Source organism: Dipodomys spectabilis, unplaced genomic scaffold (assembly GCF_019054845.1).
Source record: "Dipodomys spectabilis isolate Male_0828 unplaced genomic scaffold, ASM1905484v1 ptg000727l, whole genome shotgun sequence".
NCBI classification, from domain to species: domain Eukaryota; kingdom Metazoa; phylum Chordata; class Mammalia; order Rodentia; family Heteromyidae; genus Dipodomys; species Dipodomys spectabilis.
Genome location: NW_024871404.1, coordinates 621,950 through 646,738, shown reverse-complemented (window position 1 = coordinate 646,738; position 24,789 = coordinate 621,950). Strand labels below are relative to the sequence as shown.

The 24,789-nt window shown below is 39.8% G+C and overlaps 1 pseudogene; it reads left to right on the top strand.

Annotated features, from left to right (window-relative positions):
• Positions 1-2,992: 2,992 nt before the first annotated feature.
• The window catches only part of LOC122102044, a 35,016-nt pseudogene continuing 13,219 nt past the window's right edge, over positions 2,993-24,789 (top strand).

The following is a 24,789-nucleotide window of genomic DNA, read 5'->3' as shown; positions in this document are numbered from 1 at the left end:
CCTTGTTAGAGAAAGCTGTAGATACACATGACAGACAACGTAGGAAGAAAACATGCCTTCTAAATGTGACATCGGAGGCCCTGGGGTTCAAGTCTTTTTCCTTTTTTGTGTCAGTCCTGGGGCTTGAACTCAGGGCCTTTGCACCGCCCCTGAACTTATTTTACTCAAGGCTAGCACTGTACCACTTGAGCCACAGCACCACTTCTGGTGTTTTCTGCTTATGTGTTGCTGAGGAATCGAACCCATGAATTCATGCATGCTAGGGAAGCATTCTATCACTGAGACATATTCCCAGCCTCCTGGGATTCAATTATAGGACTAGGTGAAGCTGTTACAGCAGAGGTCCAGGCATTGTGGTAGAGTGTTCAATTGGACCTAGGGCAGCATGTGTTGGAAGCAGTAACATGGAAAAATCAGATCACTTGTCACAGAATACAAATAAAAGGTAATGGGTACATTTCTTATCAAGCATTGTTGCCTCCCACTTTGTTTCCTCTTACCATCCCTAATAAGAAATGTACTCATTATCTTGCTCATGTACTCATGTAATTGTAACTTCTCTGTAAGGTATTTTCACAAATGTGTGTGTGTGTGTGTGTGTGTGTGTGAATACAAATAAAAGAGATCTCATAGAAAAACAAACAAGAGAAAAAGACTGAAAATGAAAAGTAAAATGGAAAGGGAACCCGACTTTTGGGCCTAGCAGAAACTCAGCAGATCTGGTAGGAATTGTTCTGCATGGTGTGGCAATATTTCCTGGAGAATGTTTGCAGGGAATAGAAGCAGGGCTGGTTTTTGGTTGTTACCAGTGGCTTTGTGCTTGTTTTGCTCTGCATCCAGCTTAGTGTAAGCCTGAATTGAGGGTGAGTGAAAGATTGACTCCTGCCTAATTCCTCCAGCTCAAGCAAGACACCAGGTATAAGTAAACAGGCGTGGCCACATGCCTGTCAGCAGGCAGTTTCCAATCAGTGCCTGGCCAAGGATATAACACTTGGTCCCCAGGGGACAATAGCCCTTCATCCAGAGTAGAACATTCAGCTTGTGGGCCTGGTCAAGGACGTCTCCTTGTGGCCTAAGAGAGCATAAGCCACTTTTTATTTTCTGCTTCCTTGTGAAAACAAGCCCTATATAAGTCCAGCCAAAATATAGTCCCTCGAACAACCTCCAAACCTGAAAGGTCTGTGCACCTTGCTGGCAATAAACAGTCCTCACCTGTTGATCATCGAGTCTGGCCTATTCCTTTTCTGTTTTCCTCCATTTTCCTAACAGTGAGAATGCTGAAATAGGTATGTGGGTTCAGGAGACAATCATTCCCAGGTTGCCAATGGATGTTCATGGCTACTTCTAGATTTTAGGTCTGCTCCTACTCTATTCTTACTTTGAGGTTACCTGAGATATCCTTAAAACAAATTCCCCTCATTAGTGTCTAAGACAACTTAATCACTGTTATTTCAATTCTTACAGGTTCTGAGAATGAGTCCATCAAAGCGGGCTTAGAGATTAAAGAAGTTTGTTAGGTGCTACAGAAGTTGTCCTGCCAGGGACACAGTGTAGACTTGGGAGCTAGCACTATGACCCTAAACATGGACACAGCCTAGGATAATGAAGGCAAAAAACACAAGCTGGTACAAGCTGCAAAGTTCTATTAATATGATAACATCAACTTTTTTTTTTCAAACTAGGGACTTTAACAATAGCAGTTTCCTGTTATTTCATTCCTCAGTTTCAAGCAAGAGATTATTGCATTCCTCAGTTCCCCATAAGAGGTTAATATCCTGACTCAGTGTCCTTGCTTGGTCTTGGAGTCTTTTATCCTAAGGGATCCTTACATTCCCCCTTCTTTTTGTAACTGAGTCAAATTCTTGACTCTTCTTCCTGACTCAGGAGGCTGTACTGGGCCCGAAGGGCCATCAGCTTGACAGTCCCAATTATTTTTTCTATAAGTGATATCAAAGAGTTAACCACACAGGATCCAGTAATAACAAGTAGAAGAAATAGTATAATTGCTGGTGGCTAGGGATACTAGCCACCAGGCCAAAAGGCTTTGAACTTATACTAGAGCTAGTTTAGCGGATGGGTGCTGGTGGAGTCCTTCACACAGTTTATCTAGAACCTTTATGTTTTCTTCTCCAGCCGTGATTCATTTACACAGTATCAGCACTCTTCCCTTAGAAAAACGTAGGTTCCCTCTTTGGAAGCTGTGAGAAGGTCTAGTGCCCTATAATTCTGCAAGGCCACCCCCACTAGAGAGTTCAGTTGTCTTTGTATGCATGCCAGAGACACTGAAGAGGCATGAGTATCCTCATCGACCCTCTCCTCAAATTCCTGAGCTAGTTTTAAACTATGTCTTACAGCACCTCCAGTAAAAGCTGCTCCTCCAACAGAGGTAACCAGACTCACCCCTAACAGTATAGGAATAAAATCTGTCCTGTTGGTTAAGAGGTGGGATAACAATCTCTGAAAATTTTCACTTTTGGTATAAAGATTTAATTGGGGAACTGCTGTTATCAAAATCCAAGAGGCCAAGGTTGGATTAATGTATGACCATAGGCTTCCATTGCACCAGAACATAGTAGGAGAAGGGGTGTGACATCAAGATGCCTGAAGCATTTTGTCATATTCCACAAGTTGAGTTGGTTGGTAAAATTAAATTGCTACAATCAGGGACATTACAATAGCAGAAGTAAGAAAACTGTCCCCTTGTCTCTTTGATTCTAAACTGCCAGTGGTAGTTAACACCGTTTAGAGCACAGAAGCATAAATCAAAAATTATGATGAGATAAGTCTTAGCTTGAGAGGCTTTTCAGGGTCCTTATACACCATCCATTTGCCTTTTCTGGTAGCCGGGCCACCTTAAGTGGTGAAGCGTGGATCCAGGACCAGATCCCATTCACCTTGACAGTGGTTGGAGCTGTTAGGATAGCAGTATAAGGTCCTTTCCACTGAGGAGAGATAGTTTGTTTTTGATGTCATATGACCCACTCAGTGTCTCATGGTCAGTAATTATGGCCAACTACAGGAGCTGCCTGCAGGAGTGCCTGAAATTGGGAATGGAGTTCCTTTTGAACAGTCTGCAGTGCCTGTAAAGACTGGAGCAGTCATCTATGTCAACATTGCAGTTTTTAATCGAGGACACAAGAAGGATGGTCTGCCCAACATCATTTCACAGGGCATAAACCCTTTGGAATAGAGAATGCAATGGGAGCGCAAAAGGGCAAAGGGAAGGAGTCATTCAGTCCTGGTAAATTTAAGAGAATCCCCTCTCACAATGAGTCTACCTGGATGCTCTAATTAGCTAAACCAGCATCTAGATTGAAGTGAGCATATCCTTCCTCCCTACCATATAGATAAACATAAAAAATAGTTCCACATCAGTTCACCCATCCTGACTCTATGTATATGAAAGCTAGCTTAATTTCATACCAACTTACTCATAAGCTTCATTTTTAAGACATACTCCTACCATTTATTACATACTTAAACTTTCTGGGGTTTGTCTTCTTCCCCTTTTCACTGTGACAAACATTTTAAGACAATCCTTATTTTTATATCCTTTTTTTTTTTAATCCAGAGGAGATTTTTTTTTTCAATTCCTTTCTAAGGCTTTCTTTACTACACTCTTTCTTTCCCTGAGTTTCTTTGTGGCTTTTGGGCCCATTTTGTTTCTTTGGCTTGAGGAACCAGATTACCAGAACTGCCTCAAGGCATCCCTTGGGTGGAGAATTTTGTTAGATTTTTATTTCCAATAGCTGGGGTGAGTTTCATTCCTCTTACTACCTCCATTGATAAAGATCTCTCCTTTATAGCCATTTTTGGAAGCGGCCTTTTACCACACCCGAACCAAGCAAGGCTTTGATTGTAGAGTGGATTTCTAGTTTCCTAATCCTTGAAGTGCCTGAGGCAAGCCAGTGATATCATCCTTGCCCTCAATATCTACTGTGGGAATAGAGGGAGTTACTGGATATCACTGAAATAATTTGCCACAGACTCAGTTTCAGCAGATCCAAAGCAGCTTTCCACTGAGAAGCAGTCAGAGGTGATGGAGTCAGGCAGGAGTCCAGTCCACTGTCACTATGGTCAACATGGTCAGGATGACAACATAGATTTCCTTCCATATGACTATCAGGCCGTCCTTGAACTTTATCCAGAAGGGTGGGTAGAAGCAGCAGCAGGGTCCCTCACCGGCTCAAAAGGATTATCACACATTTTTCTGAGCTGCAAATTTCTACTAAGACTGGTTAAAGATATGTGGCATAGGCTTGATAGGCGGGTGTCCAGCTGGTTTTTAAGGCAATATTTGAGGCAGTGGCCCAGGACAATTGACCAGGGTGACAACTTTTATTAATTAGATAGTTCTTTTAATAAGGCTTGTAACCATTTCCAAAATGTGCAGTCTCCACGCTTACACACTGTTAGCACTATGTCCCATGCCTCTTCCTTTTCAGGTAAGGAAAAAATTATTTCCAACCCCTTTTTGTGGTTATCAGTACTTTAATACAAGAACACATACACAAAGACATTAGAGAGGGATATGATACAATTCAAATAACATCTGGAGCTAGATAATATTGTGCAAATGTGAATGTCTTAGAATCAGTAAATGAGAGTGGTTATATAAGATGTTAATAGTATGTTCATAGTAAAAAAGCAGTGAAGTATGTGGGAACTCTCACTACTCTTTGCAACTCTTCTTTGAGTTTAAAATAATTTCAAAACAAGAAGGCTTTCAAGACAAGATATGGCTTAAGTATATCCATCCCATTTTTTTGGTTTTGTTTTTGAGAAAAGTGTTAAATCTTTGAAGAGGAAGCATTCACCCAAAGGGAGACAAAACATTCAAATCCAACTATGACTCCCTAACCTGTGGCATATATCTCTGAATTTTTTATTTCCCTATAACTCCTCAAAGTTCAAGATAGTTCTCAATTTGACACTTCGAGATTTGACTCATGGAGTTAGTTGGCACCAAAGGTGAGCATGTAAGAAGCAACATTAGCCAGGCACCAGTGGTTCACACCTGTAAACCTAGCTACTGAGGAGGCTGATCTGAGGATCACAATTCAAAACCAGCATGGGCAGGAAACTCCCTGCGATTCTTTTTTATTTTGGGGTGGGGGTCGGGTCATGGGGCCTGAATTCTGGGCCTGGGTGCTGTCCCTCAGCTCTTCAGCTCAAGGCTAGCACTCTACTACTTGAGCCACAGCGCCACTTCTGGATTTTTTTCTGCTTATGTGGTGCTGAAGAATCAAACCCAGGGCCTCAAGCATGCAAGGAGAGCTCTCTACCACTGAGCCACCTTCCCAGCCCTCCCTTCGATTCTTATCTCCAAATAATCACCAGAAAACCTCTCGCCCTCAGCTGAAGAGCACAGGGACAGCGCCAATCCCAAAGTTCAAGCCTTACTACCACCAAAAAAAGAGAGAAACAACATTAAACCTGTTTGTTTTTTGGGCTTTGTGTATAAGCTACACATCCCTCAATTGTGAAATCAAACAGTTTGGCATAATCTCCACTTATTTATGATGCATTAGGCTTTGCAGCAATAAATAAGCCCCATGATGAAAGTACCTCATTCTGTTCACAGCTTTGTACCCAATATTCAGGACAACACTTGATATTCACTGAAAAGAAAAGAGGCCATTATAATAAGAGATAATGCCTTGATAAAAGACATAAGGTCTGGGGATATCAACTTCCCACCCCCCCCTACCTCGAGAGCCCTCAAACAAGCCCAGATGAGCTGGTTTCTAAGATGATGTCCAGGTCCAATAGGCACTTTGGGCAGGTGACCTCTCTCCTGGGGACAAAGCAGCCAAAGTTTTGCAAAACTATTGCTGGAAACTTATTTTGGAACTCTTGGGGCAAAGGAACACTGAGAATTGCTTTGATGTGCTGATGTTTTCATCATTTTCTTGGTACTTCAAAGACATAATAGTCGAGAAGCCAGCAGCAACAGCTAGCTCTGCTCAAAGCTTCAGGGTAGTCCGTTTGTATGACACTTCTAGCTCCACTAGGATTAAGGTGCACTCCCATCCATAGATGTTGAATTTGCCAACACAATGCTACAAATGACCAGACTTCGTTTCTTTAGACAGCCTAAGAAGTTTGTGTGTACGTAATAGGTAGCTACCTCTTACTGTCCCCTCCAATGTCCAGGGAAACATCAGCTTTTGATGTCACATTGGCAATATAGGAATTGTCTACATGACCAAGGGTGGAGCCACAAAGAGGGCACTCCAGCCCAGGAATGCTAGCTAGTGAATGGAGAGGCCTCATGGAGGGAAGACCATATTCCAAGCAATTTCCAATCTATGACTCTTTCTCTAAGCTCTTTAGGGAGGTCTTCCATTTCACTGTTGTCATTTTCATTCATTCCATATTAGCTGCAGCTCTGAGTGCCCAGTCAAAATCCTGGCAGATGGGATTGGGCAGAAACCTGAGTTACTGCCCAAAGAGGTATTATGTCTCATTCTCCCTGGAGACAGAATGCATCTTCCAAGAAAGCTTGCTCAGCCTCTTGGAGAGGAGTACACATGAGCTGAATCCTGACAACAGGAGGAAGAAAACAGAGGAGGTTTCAGGAGCCAGGGGGCAGAAAAGTCTTTTTTGTTTGTTTGTTTTATTATTAATGTTTTATTGTTAAAATATTGTACAGAGGGGTTACAATTACATGAGCAAGGTAATGAGTACATTTCTTATTAAGTATTGTTGCCTCCTTTTCTCTTTTTTTTCCCTTACCATCCCTACCAGCCCAACGCGCCCCTCCCCCCCCCCCCCCCCCCGCTGAAAAGTCTTTACGTTACAAGGGACAGTCACTTCCATAGGAAGTGTCTAAAGACTAGAAGTACCCGTGGACAGTGTCAGCTGGCAAAGGCAGACTCAACCATCAGTTGATTTCATTCAGGCATAACATCCCAGTACTTGTAATATTCAGTTGTTGAAACTCAGAGGTTTGAGGACAACACAGGACTTACATCCAAGTTCACTGTAGAAAAAGCAACTGAAATGTGCTCTTTCCTAAGGTTGTAAACAAGTAGCCTTATTCAAACACCAAACAATAAAACCAGATTACATTAAGTCAGGAAGCAGGTGCAGGTAGTTCTCTTTTTTTATTTCTTTTCTTTTAAAATTTATGTGTTGTCATGCGTATTTGTGTACATGCACAACAGACCTGGGCCTGTACATGGTCCCTGAACTTTATTACTTAATGCTAGCGTGTTCTGTCACTTGAACCACAGCTCAACTTCTAGTAGTTAATTGAAGGTAAGGTTCTCGTGGGCTTCACTCTTACTAAGCTGACTTTGACCCACAATCCTCAGATCTCAGACTCCTTAGTTGCTAGGAATACAGGCTTGAGCTATTGGAATCCAGAGGTTCTTTAACTGCCAGGAATGGGATTGATAGATGACTAGTTCCAAGGTAATGATGAGATTATGCATGTCTGGGTAGAAGGTGAGAAAAGGGAGAAAGGATGTAAAAAGATTGGAGCTAGAACATGGCAGGGAGATGCCTCATGTGGTGAAGGCTTCGGTAGGGTCTAGTGGGAAGAAATCACAGGCTTTGAGACTGTAACTTTTAGCTGCCTCCATCTTGAAACCATGGACAGAATGGGTAAGCTTTCTATGGCTAGAAAACTTTTGGGTGATGACACAAACCATAGGAGATGTATGAAGATAAGAAGTCACCCAGGGGTGGCTCACACTTGTAATCCTAGCTACTTGGAAGGATGAGATCTGAGGATTGTGTTTCAAAGCCACCCTGGGCAGGAAAGTTCATAGCCTCTTATATTTAATTATCCAGCAAAAAATTGGAAGCAGAAGTGTGGCTAAAATGGGAGGCTGACAACCTTGAACAAAAACAGCTAAGGAAGAGCATGAGGCTTTCAGTTCAAACTCCAGTACTAGTACACAAAATAGAGCATAGATAGACAGGCAGAGAGATTACATAGATAGATAGATAGATAGATAGATAGATAGATAGATAGATAGATAGATAGATAGATAGATAGATAGATAGATAGATAGATAGATAGATAGATAGATAGATAGATAGATAGATAGATAGATAAATAGTTGGATGGATAAATGGATGGATGGATGGATGGATGGATGGATGGATGGATGGATGGATGGATGGATGGATGGATGGATGGATGGATGGATGGATAGATAGATAGATAGATAGATAGATAGATAGATAGATAGATAGATAGATAGATAGATAGATAGATATAGATAGATAGATAGATAGATAGATAGATAGATAGATAGATAGATAGATAGATAGATAGATAGATAGATAGATATTGGACTAATGGACTTCAGGTACTGTAAGGAATATCCTATCTCAAGTTGGGAGACATGGACTGGAGATTGGGGTGGTTAGTCTTCAGTGTGCAACCATAAAGCTTCCCTGTCTGATAGAAACCTGGTGGGAAGACAAAGCCATGCCAGTGTGTCAGGGTGATGTCAGGGCCAGCTCTAAAGCAAGAAGGCTATCAGAATCTGTGTTCTGCCTATGAAGAAGAGAACTCATTGTTCTAGAAAGTGAGGGAATTGATACCTAAATTACCCATCTTGAATAGAAATGGAAGTGCAGTTGTTTTTACGATAACTTAATATTCTGTCTAAGAGCTATTTCTGTACATACTACCTCCTAAATAAAAGCAGGTTTATTCACAAAAATACCAGTTATGTAGGATTATACATTTCCATAAAACAATTGTAGTACTTAATACTTTATTCTGAATATAATGTTCTGAAAATGTTATTCCCTATTTTTACCTGATACATAGTGTACTATATGCTACCACATGATGTTCAGATGCATGTATAACATGGCATATTTTTTAAATCAGAGCAATTCTAGTGTGAGTTAGTGCAAAGTAGTCAATCAGAACATGTAGTCTATAGAACTGGCAGATGGCATGATCAGCTGCTAAACCAAAGTTAGCTGACATGGATATGGGGGAAGAGGGCTACAGAAGAATAAAGAGTATGCTCAAAATGTTGAGTACATAAGGATGGGGCAATAAATCTTTGAAGTCATAACATTACAAGAACAAGAAAGGATAGCCACCAATCGGAAAGCCATCTTCAAGGACTACAATTCTCCCTATTTAACCCAAGACCAATCTCTGTAATGAGGAAGATGGCCAAGATGGGTGACCTGGGCCGAATTGCCTTTTTCTCTGTGGTGTGTCTATAATATGTTCTCTTTGTCATTTTTCTCGTCTACTAAACCCTCCGATCATCTTTACATATGTTTTCTTCTTACCTAATTCTCCTTATGCTGGATGCAAGGACCCAGGTTGGATAGCTGTCTTATAATTTGTGGTAACATGTAATGGATTCGATTAAGTATGTTTTATTCTGATTTAGGCTCAATGAATGGACACAATTCTATCTGTCTGTCTGATCTGTTCAAATACATCATTTATAGTGAACACAATAAAAATTCTGTCTTCAAGCCTTAAATATTTGTCATTACCTATCTGTCACCCTTGTATGTGAAGGTACACCTGAACCTCTTCTTCCTAAGTGTACTTTATACAAACATTTGGGACTACATAATTTCTTGAGCATGGTTCTGGTTGGATGAAGACAGCTATTTGTCTTTAGAAAGTTTTTCAATATGTTGCTTAGGTGAGTCCTGAACTAGAGTTCAAGTGAGCTTCTGGCTTTAGGTTCCAGAGTAGCTAGAACTATAGACATATGAGACAAGCAGAAATGGTCAGATAAGTTGATGCTAGGCGAAATGAACCCCAAGATAACTCTATTATTTTTAACACTTTGTTTTTGTTTTGCTTTCTGTGTCAAGAATACCTTTTCCTTTCAATATGCATGCAGTATTTTAAGAATTGCTTTCCAGTTAGTTGAATACATTCAGTAATAATTTTATCACCTAGGTTATTTTTCCAGACCTTGCCTAGGAAGGACATATGGTGCTGAGGCATGCTTGCCCAGAATATATTCCTCTCTCTGTGACTTTCTTTGAGGAATATTCAGATGGGTCAAAGATGAGGCATATTTCATTACTTAATGTATTTTGTCAAGCTGTCCACAAAACATTTAATTAATTTGCTCTCCCAACAATAGATTCTAATTTCTTGCTTTCTCTGCAAATCTCACAGTATTAAAAAAAAAAAAAGAAAAAATTTCTGCCAGGTGCTGGTGGCCCACGACTGTAATACTTGTTACTCAGGAGGCTGAAATCTGAGAATTGTGGTTCAAATCCAGCCCAGGCAGGAAAGTCTGTGAGACTCTTATCTCCAATTAACCACCAGAAAACTGGAAGTGGAAATTTGGCTCAATGTGGTAGAGCTCTAGTCTTGAGCAAAAAAGCCCAGGGACAGTGCCTGGACCCTAAGTTCAAACTCTATGATGAACAGCAACAACAATTCTAATAGACACAGAGAACTCTGATATTTGCTAAAAGCATATTTCTTTGTCCCCTTGCTTATATGTTACACCTCAGAAAGTGAGACAACTGAGAATTAAGGAATTTAAAATTAAAAGAGAACTCAACCTCATAGGATTTCTATCTTGCCACATTAGCAACACTGCTCCACCAGAGCCTTGCGTTACAAGAGAGATAGTATATACAAAGAAACTTGTGTGAAATAAGGAAGGCAGAAGGAGGCTGTCCTCTGCTGCCCTACCAGCATCCCAGAACTTGACTCCTGGTAAGCAGAGACACATCAGTGTGGAAGACAGATGACTTCGAGTATTTTTATTCTCTAGATAGAACTGGAGTATAGGGAAGTGGGCACTGAGCATGGAGCTAGTTAGCTGGCAGGCAGGAAAAGAGAATTTTCTTATTTCAAGGTCAGACAAGACAAATGAAGTGTAAGTTCACAGCTGGAGTCATAGATTCAAGTGCCAGCAATGCTGCTTACCAAGGAACTCAGGCTCATATCTCTGAGCCTCAGTTTATTTATAGAGTGTTGAGTACAGTGTACTGTATCATCCTTGGCATTTGGGTGAACTGTAAAGGGAAACATGCAGGTAGGCAGAATCCAGGAGGCACATCAACTCAGTGAATGATTTTATTTCACAAATCAAGTGAGGCTTAAATTGAGGGCTTCCACATGTGTGCACCTCCTCTTCTAAGATCCCTAACAAGGGGCTAGGACATCTCTGTGTCTCTGTGGCCCTTTCGATCCCCTCTGTTTTTCCTTTCAGAGTCTTTTCCAAGACAAGCTCTAGTGCATTAAGCAGCCTTAAATGTAGGCAAAAGAAACACTGAGAAGAAGTTCTGAAATCCCACAAACCAGCTATTCCCAATGCTTAGACAAGAATCTCCCACTGGCATTACTGATGATCTTGTCTAATGTAAAATCTCACCTATCCCCTATGGTCATTAAGGCCAGCGATGGACACAGCTAACACCATCACTTTGTTGCATGTATTTTCCATGTCACATATTAGTGAGATACCCCTTCAATTGTTCTGCTATCTTGGGGAGGGCAGAGATACCTATGCCAGCAACAAAGAAAGGTACTTTCTGCTTTATTAAGCTGGCACAGGGAGGAGCTTCTCTGCGGAACAAGTGGCCAAGGATGCCACTTGCTTCTAATGCAACCCAACCTGCAGCCAGCATTCAGAGTTAGCTCTGTCTACCACATTTCACAGAACTGAAAAATGTGGCAGAATTTCTGTTATTTCTGAAAGACCAGATTACGCTTTAATCACTGGTTGTAATAGCTAATCTGAGAGGGTGATCTATCCCACTGCCCAGGGGCCTTGAAAAATTAGCTCAACTTCAAGGGTTACCCACAATGATTTCCATGGTGTCAAGTAAGTACAAAATCAGCAGAGTGGGAAACAAATAAAAATAGATGCATTTGGGGCTATTCCAGTTTCCCATCCAGGAAACACGAATTCAATCAATCTTGAAAATACATTCTTAAAATATGGCTGCAGAATTTTAGCTCAAAAACATGAAGGAGAGATGGGAATTCCATTGCTTATTTGCCCAGACTTTTGATTGGGGCTGATGAGCTGAGGGACAGGCCCCAGCCCAGAGTTCAGGCCTCATGACCACCTGCCCCCTGCCAAAAAAAAATAAAAACAAGTAAATTTTTTGTATTTTCTTCCCACTATGATATATCCCCTGTTGTCACTGTATTTGATTTTGGTACTCTGGTATTTTATATACATTTATCTGAATAAGGAAAAGGAAGGGGAACAACAGAAAGGAGAGAAAAGATGACAGAGCAGCAATATACACAGAATAATATGTCAGAAATGATTGTACAACTTGGGGGGAAAGTGTAAGTGGGGAGGGAAAGTATGAGAAAAATGAGGGAAGTGGTAACATGTTTGACAAGAAATGCACTTTCTACCTTACTTAGGTAAATGTAACACCTCTGTACATCACCTTGAAAATAAAAAAAAAAAATTAGTAAACATATGAATGATTAAGTGTTTGCAGCTGCACTAGTTCAAAAGACAGTTACCTTGATGGAATGCCGTATGCATTAAATAATTGATGGTGATGTAATTAGCAATGCAGATCTGTAGAAGGTGCATTTCTCCAATGTTTCAATTAGAGAAGATGGAAAAGGTTTCAAAGTAGATCACTGCACAACATCATTACTGTACTAAATTACATGGAAATGCACATTTTAAAATATCTAAGTTGGTAATAGTAGATCTAATATGTGATCTTGTCCATATTTATTGCAATCATTAAGAAAGCTGTAGGTCCACCAATGATGAATGGGTAAAAGAATAACACAATCCCTATATATGTGTGTGTGTGTGTGTGTGTGTGTACACATTTTTGGTTATGGGGCTTGAACACTGGGCCTAGGCACTGTCCCTTAGCTTTTCAGCTCAAGGCTAGCACTGTACTTGAATCACAGTGCCAGTTCGGGTTTATCTTGTGGTTTATTGGAGATAAGAGTCTCATGGACATGGAGTTCCGGGAAGATGGCAGAGGAGAAGCTGGAGTATAAACAAGCTCTTGCATAGAAAGCAGTTTTAGAGTTCCAGTGAACAGTCCTAAGCCAGAGAATCACACCAAGTGTGCCATCACAGAAAAGAGAGTCAGGTCAGAGAGAGAAAATCCAGGCTAGGAGACAGATCTGAGCTCTTACTAGCAGCTGCGGTGGCGGCGGCAGCGGCAGCGGTGGCGGCGACGACTGCAGGGGCCATACCTGAACCACAGAGAGTCTGGGATGAAGGAGCCAGATGCAGCGGGCAAATGGATTCTATTCAACACCAGCAAGAACCGACAAGGAGCGGACATCTTCATCCTGCAGTTCGGAGAACCAGATGTCTCTGACTCGGCGGGAGTAGAAGCCTGACATCCTCACTCCTTCCCAGGGAGCAGAGGAGGGAAGGTCACCCCTCCCACCCCCCCAGTACTGGAGATCTCCATCTTGGATACCAACAAAGCTCGGCGGAGCTCCTAGCTCCAACTCAAGCCTTGGAATAAAACAAGTCATTTAGCAGGGCAAAAGAACTTAACAGCAGCATCACCTGCCAGACTCAGCTCCATCCAGGGAAAAGTCACGCAGCTCAGGTGCCAGCCCTAGGAGTGGCTTTCTTCACTGAGTAATCAGAGCCAGAGGCTGCCCCTCCCTTTAGCAGTATCGACATCAGTAAACAGAAACCCTGAGAGTGGCTCCAGGCTGGGCTCTTTGAGTTCCTCACAAAGTAGCCAGCGGGAAAAGCTACTGTTTGTTGAAAGGCCTCAACTCTACCCAGAAACTAGCCTCATCATTGCAACTCCCTCTTTTGTGATACTCAAAGCAGATCTGCCTCCCATTGAACTAGCCTGGGAGGAGGATCGCCAAATCCTGGGTAAAGCAGAGCATGTTTCTGCCTGTTTGAACAAACTGACTTAAGAAACCAACCAAGCCACAGGATCACAAGCAGACCAGAGACTCCAACAAGAGGCTGGTTACAGACATAAGGGAGATACAGGATTTTTCCCACCCCTCCCAAAAAAATCAAAGAACTTTTTGTTTTTTCTTCTTCTTCATCTTCTTTTTTTTTTTTTTTTGGTAACTTATATAAAAAAATTTTCTTTTCTAAAACTTTTTTTAATCTTTAATTTTTGCCTTTTTTGAAAAAAAATTGTTTTCCACTAACTTTTTTCTCCTCTTATAATTTTTATTTTAGGGATACGTGAGTGTGCGTTTTTCTTTCTTTTTTGGTTTTCTTTCTCTTTTTTTCTTTTTTAATTAACTTTTTGGTTTTTGTTTAGCTCTACTGGACTTCTGATCTTTTTTTCTTCCTTTCTTATCCTTTTCACCTTTTTCTCTCTTTCGTTCTTCTTTATGTGACTTAATTTTGTCCTGCACATCCTCTGATAAACCCATAGTTGAATATTAGACCCTATCCCCCATTGTGTACACACTTAATCCACAAATTTATTACTCAATTCAAAACCTCTAAGACTAAAATTCCTTAATAGCAGTACTACCTCTTTATACCTAAATAATATTTTAAGCATTTTTATTTTTAAGTTTTTCACATCTCCTTTACATCCCTCCCCTTCTCTCAATATATTCACGTTCTTTTCTAAATAGATTGTCTTCGTTCAGCATAATATTACTAATTTTTACTTTTATATTTTTTCTGGTCTCTTTTCTATTCCCTTTCCATTTCTCTCTCTCTGGTTTCATCCTACACAACCTATTTCCTGCTTTGAGATTAGGACTTAGTTAACTCTCCCTGTGCCTTCCACATCAATCTATTATTTTTTTAATCACATCTCTCCCTAACCCTAATAATTTCTGGTTGTCCAAATTCTTCTTCACGGTTCGTAGCCCATTAACATATAGTTGTTTGATGTTGAATAGATGTATCTGTTGAACTAAATTGTATCTGTAGACTATTGTCTGTGCAAATTCAGACTTTGGTTGATGCTTGCCTTAAGATAGTGTACTAGCACAACACTGGTGCTCTTTTCATCTCAAATGGGCAGAATAAGCCGGAAAAACACAAGAAAAATGGCAAGTCTGGGTATCTCAATTCCCACTCTTGATAATGAGGGGACAGAACAGATAATGAATAATCCAGAGAAGAGTTTCCAAATAGCTCTATAAACACTGCTGGCAAACATGATAAATGAAAAGATTGAAAACTTAAAAGGAATCTGTATGAACGTGATAGGGAGAGAGAGGAGGCAATCCAAAAGTTTAAACAGGAATATCATAAGCATGAGGAAGCTACCCAAAAATTGATACAGGATTTGTGTGAGCAGCTTGAGAATACTCCAAGAGAAAGGCAGGAATGGCATGAGCAGGCTCAGATTACTCAAAGAGAACTGCAGGAATCCCAAGAAAGGGAGGAAGCTAACAAAGAGTAATACAGGAATTGAGAGAGCAGGAAGAGAATAAACAAAGATCACTAAAGGAATTCATGGAATCCATTAACAAAGAGCTGAAGGAAGTCAGGGAGACCGCAAAGGCAATGCTGAATGGAACCCAACAGAAGGAATGGGAGTCCAAGGAAAACATAACAAATCAACTAAGTGATTTGAGAATAAACACTGAACACCAAATTAAGGAAGTAAAGAAGTTCATACAAGATCTAAAAGAAAGCTTCAACAAAGAATTTGAAGCCATCAAAGCTGACCAGTTAGAAGGAAAAGAGATAAAAAACAAAGTAGAAAGTCTTGACAGCAGGTTAGACCATCTCAGGGATTGAAGACAGCCTAGATATTATAGAGAAAGAACATACAACCATCAAAGACAAGTCCAAGAAATATGATAGATCTATCCAACACTTGGAAGACACCATCAGAAGGCCTAATCTAAGGATAATGAGTGTAGAGTAGCACCTAGAAACAGAAGTTAATGGTCTAGGAAATTTGTTTAACAGGATCCTAGCAGGCAACTTTCCAAACATGCAAAAAGATAGGCCTATTCAGATACAAGAAGCCTTTAGAACACCATATAGACCAGACCAGAATAGGACATCCCACCGTCACATTATAATCCACACAGGATCAACTCAGATCAAGGAAAAGATCTTTATAGCTGTCAAGGAGAAAAGATTAATCACTTATAAAGGGAAACCAATTGGAATAACCTCAGATTTCTCAGCAGAGACAATCAAAGCAAGAAGAGCCTGGAATGATGTATGCCATGCCCTAAAAACAAACAACTATCAACCAAGAATACTCTACCCAGCTAAACTCTCATTCATAACTGAAGGCCAAATAAAAAACTTCCATAGCAAAGAAAAATTGAAACAATATATCTCCACCAAACCAGCCCTACAAAAGATTCTTAAAGATGTCCTACACATAGAAAACCAACAAGACCACAATAAAGGCCAAGAAAATGCAACCAAACTGAGAATCCAAGAACCATAGGAAGAACTCAGTTTTCGCAGCCCCCAAGAAGGTGGATAACATGGCAGACACTCCCAAATACCTCTCAGTCCTATCTCTTAATATTAACGGACTTAACTCTCCAATTAAGCGACATAGACTGTCTAGTTGGATTAAAAAACAAGATCCTTCGATCTGCTGCCTTCAGGAGACACATCTTGCCCATAAAAACGAACACATTTTCAATGTTAAAAGACTGGTACAAAATCTACCAAGAAAACAGACCCCATAAACAGGCAGGAGTTGCACTCCTAATATGAGATAAAACAGACTTCAAATTAAAATTCATAAGAAGGTCGCTGCACACTAATTAAGGGATCTCTCCTTCAGGAGGATATTACAATTCTAAATATCTATTCACCAAACAATTGAGCACCCAAATGTTTCCAAGAAACCCTACTCTCCCTCAAAACCCACATATATCCAAAGACATTAATTGTTGGGGATTTTAACACACCACTCTCCCCACTAGATAGATCAACTCGGCAAAAACTCAACAGATAAACCGCCGATCTAAACAGCTGCATAGAACAACTAGATTTAACAAACATCTACCTAACATTTCACCTAGCAGAATCAGAATACACGTTTTTCTCAACAGCCCATGGAACATTTTCTAAAATAGACCACATTTTAGGCCACAAACAAACTCAGAAACATTGAAGTTATACCATGCATTGTCTCTGACCACAAGGGAATAAAATTAAAACTCAACACCAAAAGCCACCAAAGAAAGTCTGGTAACACATGAGGCTGAACAACACACTGAAGAATCACGAGTGGGTCATGGAAGACATTAGAAAGGAAATTCAAATGTTCATGCTATTCAACAAAAATGAACACAAAAATTAACAGCTCCTCTGGGACACAGCAAAGGCAGTACTCAGAGGCAAGTTTATAGCTCTGAGCTCCTACATTAACAAATTGGAGAGATCTGAAACTAACAATTTAATGACACATCTAAACCTCCTTGAAAAAGAGCAGCAAGATAAACCCCAATCCAGTAGAGGGAAAGAAATAATTAAAATTAAATCAGAATTAAATGAATTAGAGTCAAAAAGATCTATAGAAAGAATCAACAAAAGAAAGAGTTTGTTCTTCAAAAAAATTAACAAAATTAACAGACCCTTAGCAAATCTTATCAGAAAAAGAAGAGAACACACCCAAATTAAGAAACTCAACGATGAGAATGGAAGCATCACCACGGAAACAACCAAGATACAGAACATTATAAGGGAATACTTCTCAAAACTTTATGCTAATAAGTTTGAGAACTTGACAGAAATGGACCTTTTCCTAGCAAATATTGACATGCCAAAACTAAATCAAGATGAGTTAAACGATCTTAACAGGCCCATATCAAGCACTGAAATAGAAACAGCAATAAGAGACCTCCCAGCTAAGAAAAGTCCAGGACCAGATGGTTTTACAGTGGAATTTTACAAGGCCTTCAAAACACACCTCACACCAATACTCCTCCAGCTCTTCAATGAAATTGAAAGGGAAAGTTCACTACCGAACACATTCTATGAAGCCATCATAACCCACATCCTAAAACCAGGCAGGGACTCATCAAAGAAAGAGAACTATAGACCTATTACTTTGATGTACATTGATGCCAAATTGTTCAACAGCCGGGCGTTGGTGGCTAACGCCGGTAATCCTAGCTATTCAGGAGGCTGAGATCTGAGGATCACAGTTCAAAGCCAGCCCCGGCAAGAGAGACTGTGAGAGTCCTATCTCCAATAAACCACCAGAAAACCGGCAGTGGCACTGTAGCTCAAGTGGTAGAGCGCTCGCCTTGAGCTGAAGAGCTGAGGGAAAGCACCCAGGCCCAGATTTCAAGCCCCACAACCGACAAAAAAAAAAAAAAAAAAACTATTCAACAAAATTTTGGACAATCGACCTCAACAATTCATCCAAAAATCATAAACCACGATCAAACAGGATTCATTTCAGGGATGCAAAGCTGGTTCAATATATGCAAATCAATTAATATTATTCATCTCATCAACAGGAGCAAGAATAAGAACCACATGGTTATCTCAATAGATGTAGAAAAAGCATTCGACAAGATCCATCACCCCCTTATGATGAAGGTTTTGGAAAAATTAGGAATCCATGGAACATTCCTCAATACAATAAAGGCTGAATATGACAAACTTACAGCCAGCATTATATTTAATGGTGAAAAACTAAAGCCATTTCCTCTTAACTCAGGAACAAGACAAGGATGTCCACTCTCTCCACTTCTCTTCAATCTAGTATTAGAATGCCTAGCTACAGCAATAAGACAAGATGCAAACATAAAGGGGATCCAAATAGTGAAAGAAGATATAAAATTCTCCCTCTTTGCAGATGACAGGATCTTGTATTTAAAGATCCCATAGACTCCACTCCCAATTACTCAAACTGATTCAAAACTTTGGCAAGGTAGCAGGGTATAAAATTAACACCCCAAAATAAATGGTAACAATGTGAAAAGTGTGGCTGAAATTAGGAAAGCAACTCCATTTGTAATAGCCCTACAAAAAACAAAATACCTAGGAATTAACTTAACCAAAGAAGTGAAGGACCTCTATGATGAAAACTTTAAAATCTTGAAAAAGGAAATCAAAACAGAACTTCGAAAATGGAAAAACCTCCCATGCTCCTGGATTGGAAAGATTAACATCGTGAAAATGGCAATACTTCCCAAGGCTATCTACAAATACAACGCGATACCTATCAAAATTTCAACCTCATTCTTCAAGGAAATAGAAGACGCAATCTAAAAATTCACATGGAACAATAAAAGACCCAAAATAGCAAAAACGCTCCTCGACGGAAAGAACACTGCTGGAGGAATATCAATACCAAGTTTCAAACTACTATAAGCCATAGTAATCAAAACAGGTTGGTATTGGCATAAGAACAGACCTCAGGACCAATGGAATAGAATTGAAAACCCAGAAATGAACCTACAGACCTATAGCCATCTAATCTTTGATAAGGGAGCTAAAACAATAGAATGGAACAAAGACAGCTTCTTCAGTAAATGGTGCTGGAAAAATTGGTTAACTACATGTAGAAAATTATAGCTAGATCGTTATCTATCACCCTGCACCAGAATCCACTCCAAATTGATCAAAGACCTCGAAGTCAAAGTAGACACTCTGAAAACATTACAGGATCAAATAGGAGAAACCCTAGGTCTTCTTGGCTCAGGCCGAGATTCTCTTAATAGAGACCCGGAAACACAACAAATCAAAGAAAGGTTGGACAAATGGGATTGCATGAAGTTGCAGAGCATCCGCATGGAAAAGGACATAGCTAGCAAGATCAATAGAAAGCCCACGGGTTGGGTGAAGATCTTTACTAGCCATACAACAGACAAGGGACTCATATCTAAAATATACTTGGAACTCAAAAAATTAAATCCCCCAACAACAAATCCTCAAAGAAACAATTGCCCAATAAATAACTGGGCTAAATACTTGAAGAGAAACTTCTCTGAAGAAGAAAGAAGGATGGCCAATAGACACATGAGGAAATGCTCAACATCCCTAGCCATAAAAGAAATGCAAATCAATACAACATTGTGATACCACTTCACTCCAGTTAGAATGGTAAAAATCAAGAACTCTAACAACAACAGATGCTGGAGGGGATGTGGACAGAAGGGAACCTTACTTCATTGTTGGTGGGAATGTAAACTTGTTCAACCACTTTGGAAAGTAGTATGGAGGTTCCTCAAAAGACTTCACATTGAGCTCCCTGATGACCTAGCAATCCCACTTTTGAGTATTTACACAAATATTTACAAACAAGACCACACTAAAGCGACCAGCACAACCATGTTTATTGCAGCATTATTTACCATAGCTAAGATATGGCACCCACCCAGATGCCCCTCAGTAGATGAATGGATCAAGAAAATATGGTATATGTACACAATGGAATTCTATGCCTCCATCAGAGAGAATGACATTGCCCCTTTAGTTATGAAATGGAAAGACTTGGAAAAAATTTTATTAAGTGAAGTAAGCCAGGCCCAAAGAAACATAGGTCCCATGGTTTCCCTTATTTGCAATATCTAGTATATGTATGAGTCAACCGGAAAAGTTCAGATAATGTGATGTTAGGAAAATGAACCCTTAGATATATATTTTAATGATTTTTTCTTTCATGCATTTGTTTCTAATGCATTTATAAGATTATTTGTTTGTTGCTTTGTATGTCCTTCCCCCACACTATAACCCCTGCTTCCACTATATTTGATGTCGGTATAATTTGTGGAGGAGATGGGGAAAAACAAGTCGTTTAAGCAAACAGGTGGACCTGTTGCAACCATGAGAAGTAGAAGTTGTCATGTAGAGAACGAGCTTTACATCGTTGGTGCAGGGGGGGGGAGAGGGGGGGGATTGGGTAGGGAGGTGGGGGGAGGGCTGGGAAGAGATGTGAAGGGTAAACAAAGGAGGAGGCTGCAATGCTTGATAAGAAATGTAGGCATTATCCTGCCAATGTAATTGTTACCCCTCTGTACAGTATGTTCACAAAAAAAAATGAAAAAAAATAAAATGAAAAAAAAAAGATTAAAAAAAAAAGAGTCTCATGGACTTTCCTGCCTGGACTGGCTTTGATCCTCAGATATCAGCCTCCTTAGTAGCTAGAATTACAGGCATGAGCCACCAATGCCTAGCATACAAAAATATGTTTGTTAATATCTAAAAATTATAGTTCAAATATTTTATCATAAGTATGAACTTAACCATGGTTATTTTTTGATAATGAGGTTCCATTTAGTATTGTCACTACGTGTGCAACATGGACTGATCAGGCAGAGGAGTCTGTGATATTCTTACCTCCAATTAAGCACAGACAAGTTGAAGTGGAACAGTGGTTCAAGGAGCAGAGTACTAGCCTTGTGCAATAAAAAGCTCAGGGACAGCACCCAGGCCCTGTCTAAGTCACAGAATTGGCACACACAGCAAAATCTCTCCCAGTTTTTGTTTCAGCTGAGTTGAATAACTCGTGTTGTAATAGCCAGAATTCATCTTTGCCGTTTACATTTTGTCAGATGAACTTTTCCATTGACACTCTAATAAACTGAGTCATCTAAGGAGACCCACAAACACTCACTTGTTGCCTGCTAATTCATTTAAGTACTACTATTGTGAGTAATCAAATCTCTACAACTTTATACAACTTTGTATTAAAACTTAAAAACACAAACCTTCAGTGTTTCTCAGGCCTTTTGCCTCTGTGCATCTCCATTGTCTCCTTTTATGTCTGCTAATCCTGAGGCTTGAATTCTGAGTCCCTAAACTGCTTTGATAAAAGCCTAATGCCCTATAACTTGAGCCACAGCCCCACTTCTGCCATTTTTGGGCTGTTAATTGCAGATAAAAGTCTCATAGACTGTCCTGATAGGGCTGGTTTTATCTATGATCCTCAGATTTCACTTTTCTGAGTATCAAGGATTACAGGTGCGAACCACCAGTACCAAGCTTATATGTCACTTTGATATACAAAATTTAAGTCAATTAAATCCCCGAAGTTGTAGGGGTTTTTAATGACAGCAACAAAATTAATGCACATACTATAATTAGAATATGCAACCAAAACTTTTAAGGAGAATAATGATTTGTTCTATTTCTGCATATAAATGAATGTGTTAAGATCTCTATAATAAAAGCTTTCAGGATACTGATGATATATTCATAAATCCCAGCTACTCAGGAGACTAAGATCTGAGGATCATATGTATAGCCAGTCTGGGTAGGAAAGTCTGTAATACTCTTAACTCAAATGAACCATCAACAAACCAGAAGTGGAGCCATGTCTGAAGCAGTAGGGCACAAATCTTGAGCAAAAATGTATGAGGATATTGTCTAGGCCCTGAATTCAAGCCCAGGAAAGGCACAAAAATTAAAGTTAATTAATTAAAACTTGAACCCAGATATTTTGTAGACTTTTTTATTGTGAAAATACTATACAGATGGGTTACAATTAGATGGGCAAGATAATGAGTACATTTCTTATCAAGCATTGTAGCCTCCCCCTTTGTTTCCCCTTCCCATCCTCTCCACACCCCGCCACCTAATCCTCCTCCCCCATCACAGTTGTAAAGTTCGTTTTCGACATAACGACTTGTACATCTCATTGTTGCAATGAGTCCAATTGTATCCTTATTTAAATGATTTAAGACACACAAATGCTTGAAATATATGGGCCTACATTGCTGACTGTCTTTCTAATAAAGACTGAAATAATAGTTTATTATTCTACTATTATTCAATTATGCATGTTAACTTAATAATGGATATCTGCTGCCTGCTGGCTGTGTGTGGACAGGATGTTAGCTATGTTTGGCAATATGGACATAGTTTTGCCAGCTTTGGATGTCACATGTTTGTGAAGGGACAGATAACAAATTAAAGAGTGATAAACATGTTTTTCCATCACTCATATCTCTTCAAAAATCAGCCTTTATCATCCTTAGAATATTTTTTTTTAATTTCTACTAAAGCAGTCCTCTACACAGTTCCTGCAAATCCAATCTACATTTAATCTACATTTCCCCAAAATCAATTGATGAGGCTCACCCTTACCCTTCTTCTCTAATTAGCTTATCTGGGGGAATGGAAAAGGACAGCCAACAATTTGGGTTTGCATTAGCCAATAATCTCAGCTACTTAGGAAGCAAGGCAAACTCAGAAAAAATATTATCAAGATCCTATCTCAGGATCAAACCCACCTGTAAATCCAGCAACTCAGAAAGATAGATAATAGGATAATGATTTGAGGCTTGCCTTGGGGTTGTAAACATGGAACCTTATAGGAAAAATAACTAAAGTTTAAAAGGCATGGATCAAATTGCTAGAGTGACTAACAACAAGGTGTAAAACCCTTCATTCAAACCTCAGAACTACCAAAAAATAATAAAAGACAAAAAACCGGACAGTTCTGACAATTCTTCAGTGCTGATGATGTAGGTTTGATCCATACTCTGAGAATCACTGTTCTAATTAAAAGCAATTAACTTCCAAAAATGACAGATTTACCAATTTTTTATCATTGTGGTAAACACAGTCAAGGGCAGCTTTGTCCTTTGATGAATCTGGGATGATTCCAGAGAGTCTGCCACATTGTGGTGGAAGCATGTGTTAAGAAAAAGCTACTCAGCTCATGGACCAAATAGGAAGCAAACAGAGCACGAGGATAAATGAGAGGAACAGGCCAGGAAAGGATATCACTTTTAAAACCCCAAGTCTTTCAACTAGGTCTTTTAACCTTCAAAGATTCCATCGCTTTAAAAGTCTACCAAATTAGGGACTTAACAATGGGTTGACTTACTGATGAGGACAGAGCACTCAAATGCAATTACTTCACTGAAGCTGCATCTCTGAACATTAATCGCTACTATGGATGACTATCCTTTTTCGAGACATTCCAGGTCCGAACCATAATGAATATGATTTTAATGAGTAGCATTAAAAATTGGAAAAATTATGTAAGTATATCCTAATTTCTATTTAAACAATATTAACTAATACACCTTAGAATCCTAACGACCACCTCTCTACTCCTATCCTCACCAAGTTTTTAATCTCCTGTTACTTGGGGAAAAAATTTCAAGCCCCAACTTTTTCCATGTATGTCTATCAAACGATGAGATTTGTCCCACCGTCAGAGATCTGGTTACTGATATCACTGAATGCCAAAGGAAATCAATCAGAAGACCACAGAGACTGCCATTGAAAAGAAGAGGGGGGACCGTGAATGCACAAAAAATAGAAATTTAAGGCTTAAAAATAGTTTAGAGGTCATGCACTCATTCTCACACCTGTAACCCTAGGTACTAAGTCTGAGATCTAAAGATAAGAGATTGAAAACCAGTCTTAGGAAGAAAGTTTATGAGACTCTTATTTCCAAGTAAGCACTGAAAAGGTGAATAAGCTACATCACAGTAAAAGGTCCTGAGTCCAAGACCACATAACAGCAAACACAAAATAAAGTGATTTAATTGGAGGACAGAGGACTGTGCATATGTGGGACTTGCCAGGGGAAGAGAGGATCTTCTCAGCGAGCCTGTCCTTTGCTCAGGATTGGGAGAGATCTCCCGGGAAGTAGTTCCTAGCATACCTACAAGTTAGTCTCTGGCATACAGTGCTAGCATCCTGCTTACCTGTGTGTGTGTGTGTGTGTGTGTGTGTGTGTGTGTGTGTGTGTGTGTGTGTCCCACTATTAGGTCTTGAAAAATTGATCTCTCATTCTTACTGGGGTTCTTTGTTTTATTTTGTTTTGGCTTGTGGCTAGTGCTATGCCATATAGTTATGCCTCTAGTATCATTATTTTTGCTAGTTAATTGGAGATAACAGTCTTGAAAACTTGTCAGCCTAGGCTGACTTTGAACGTTGGTCCTCAGATGTCAGCTTCCTGAGTAGCTAGAAT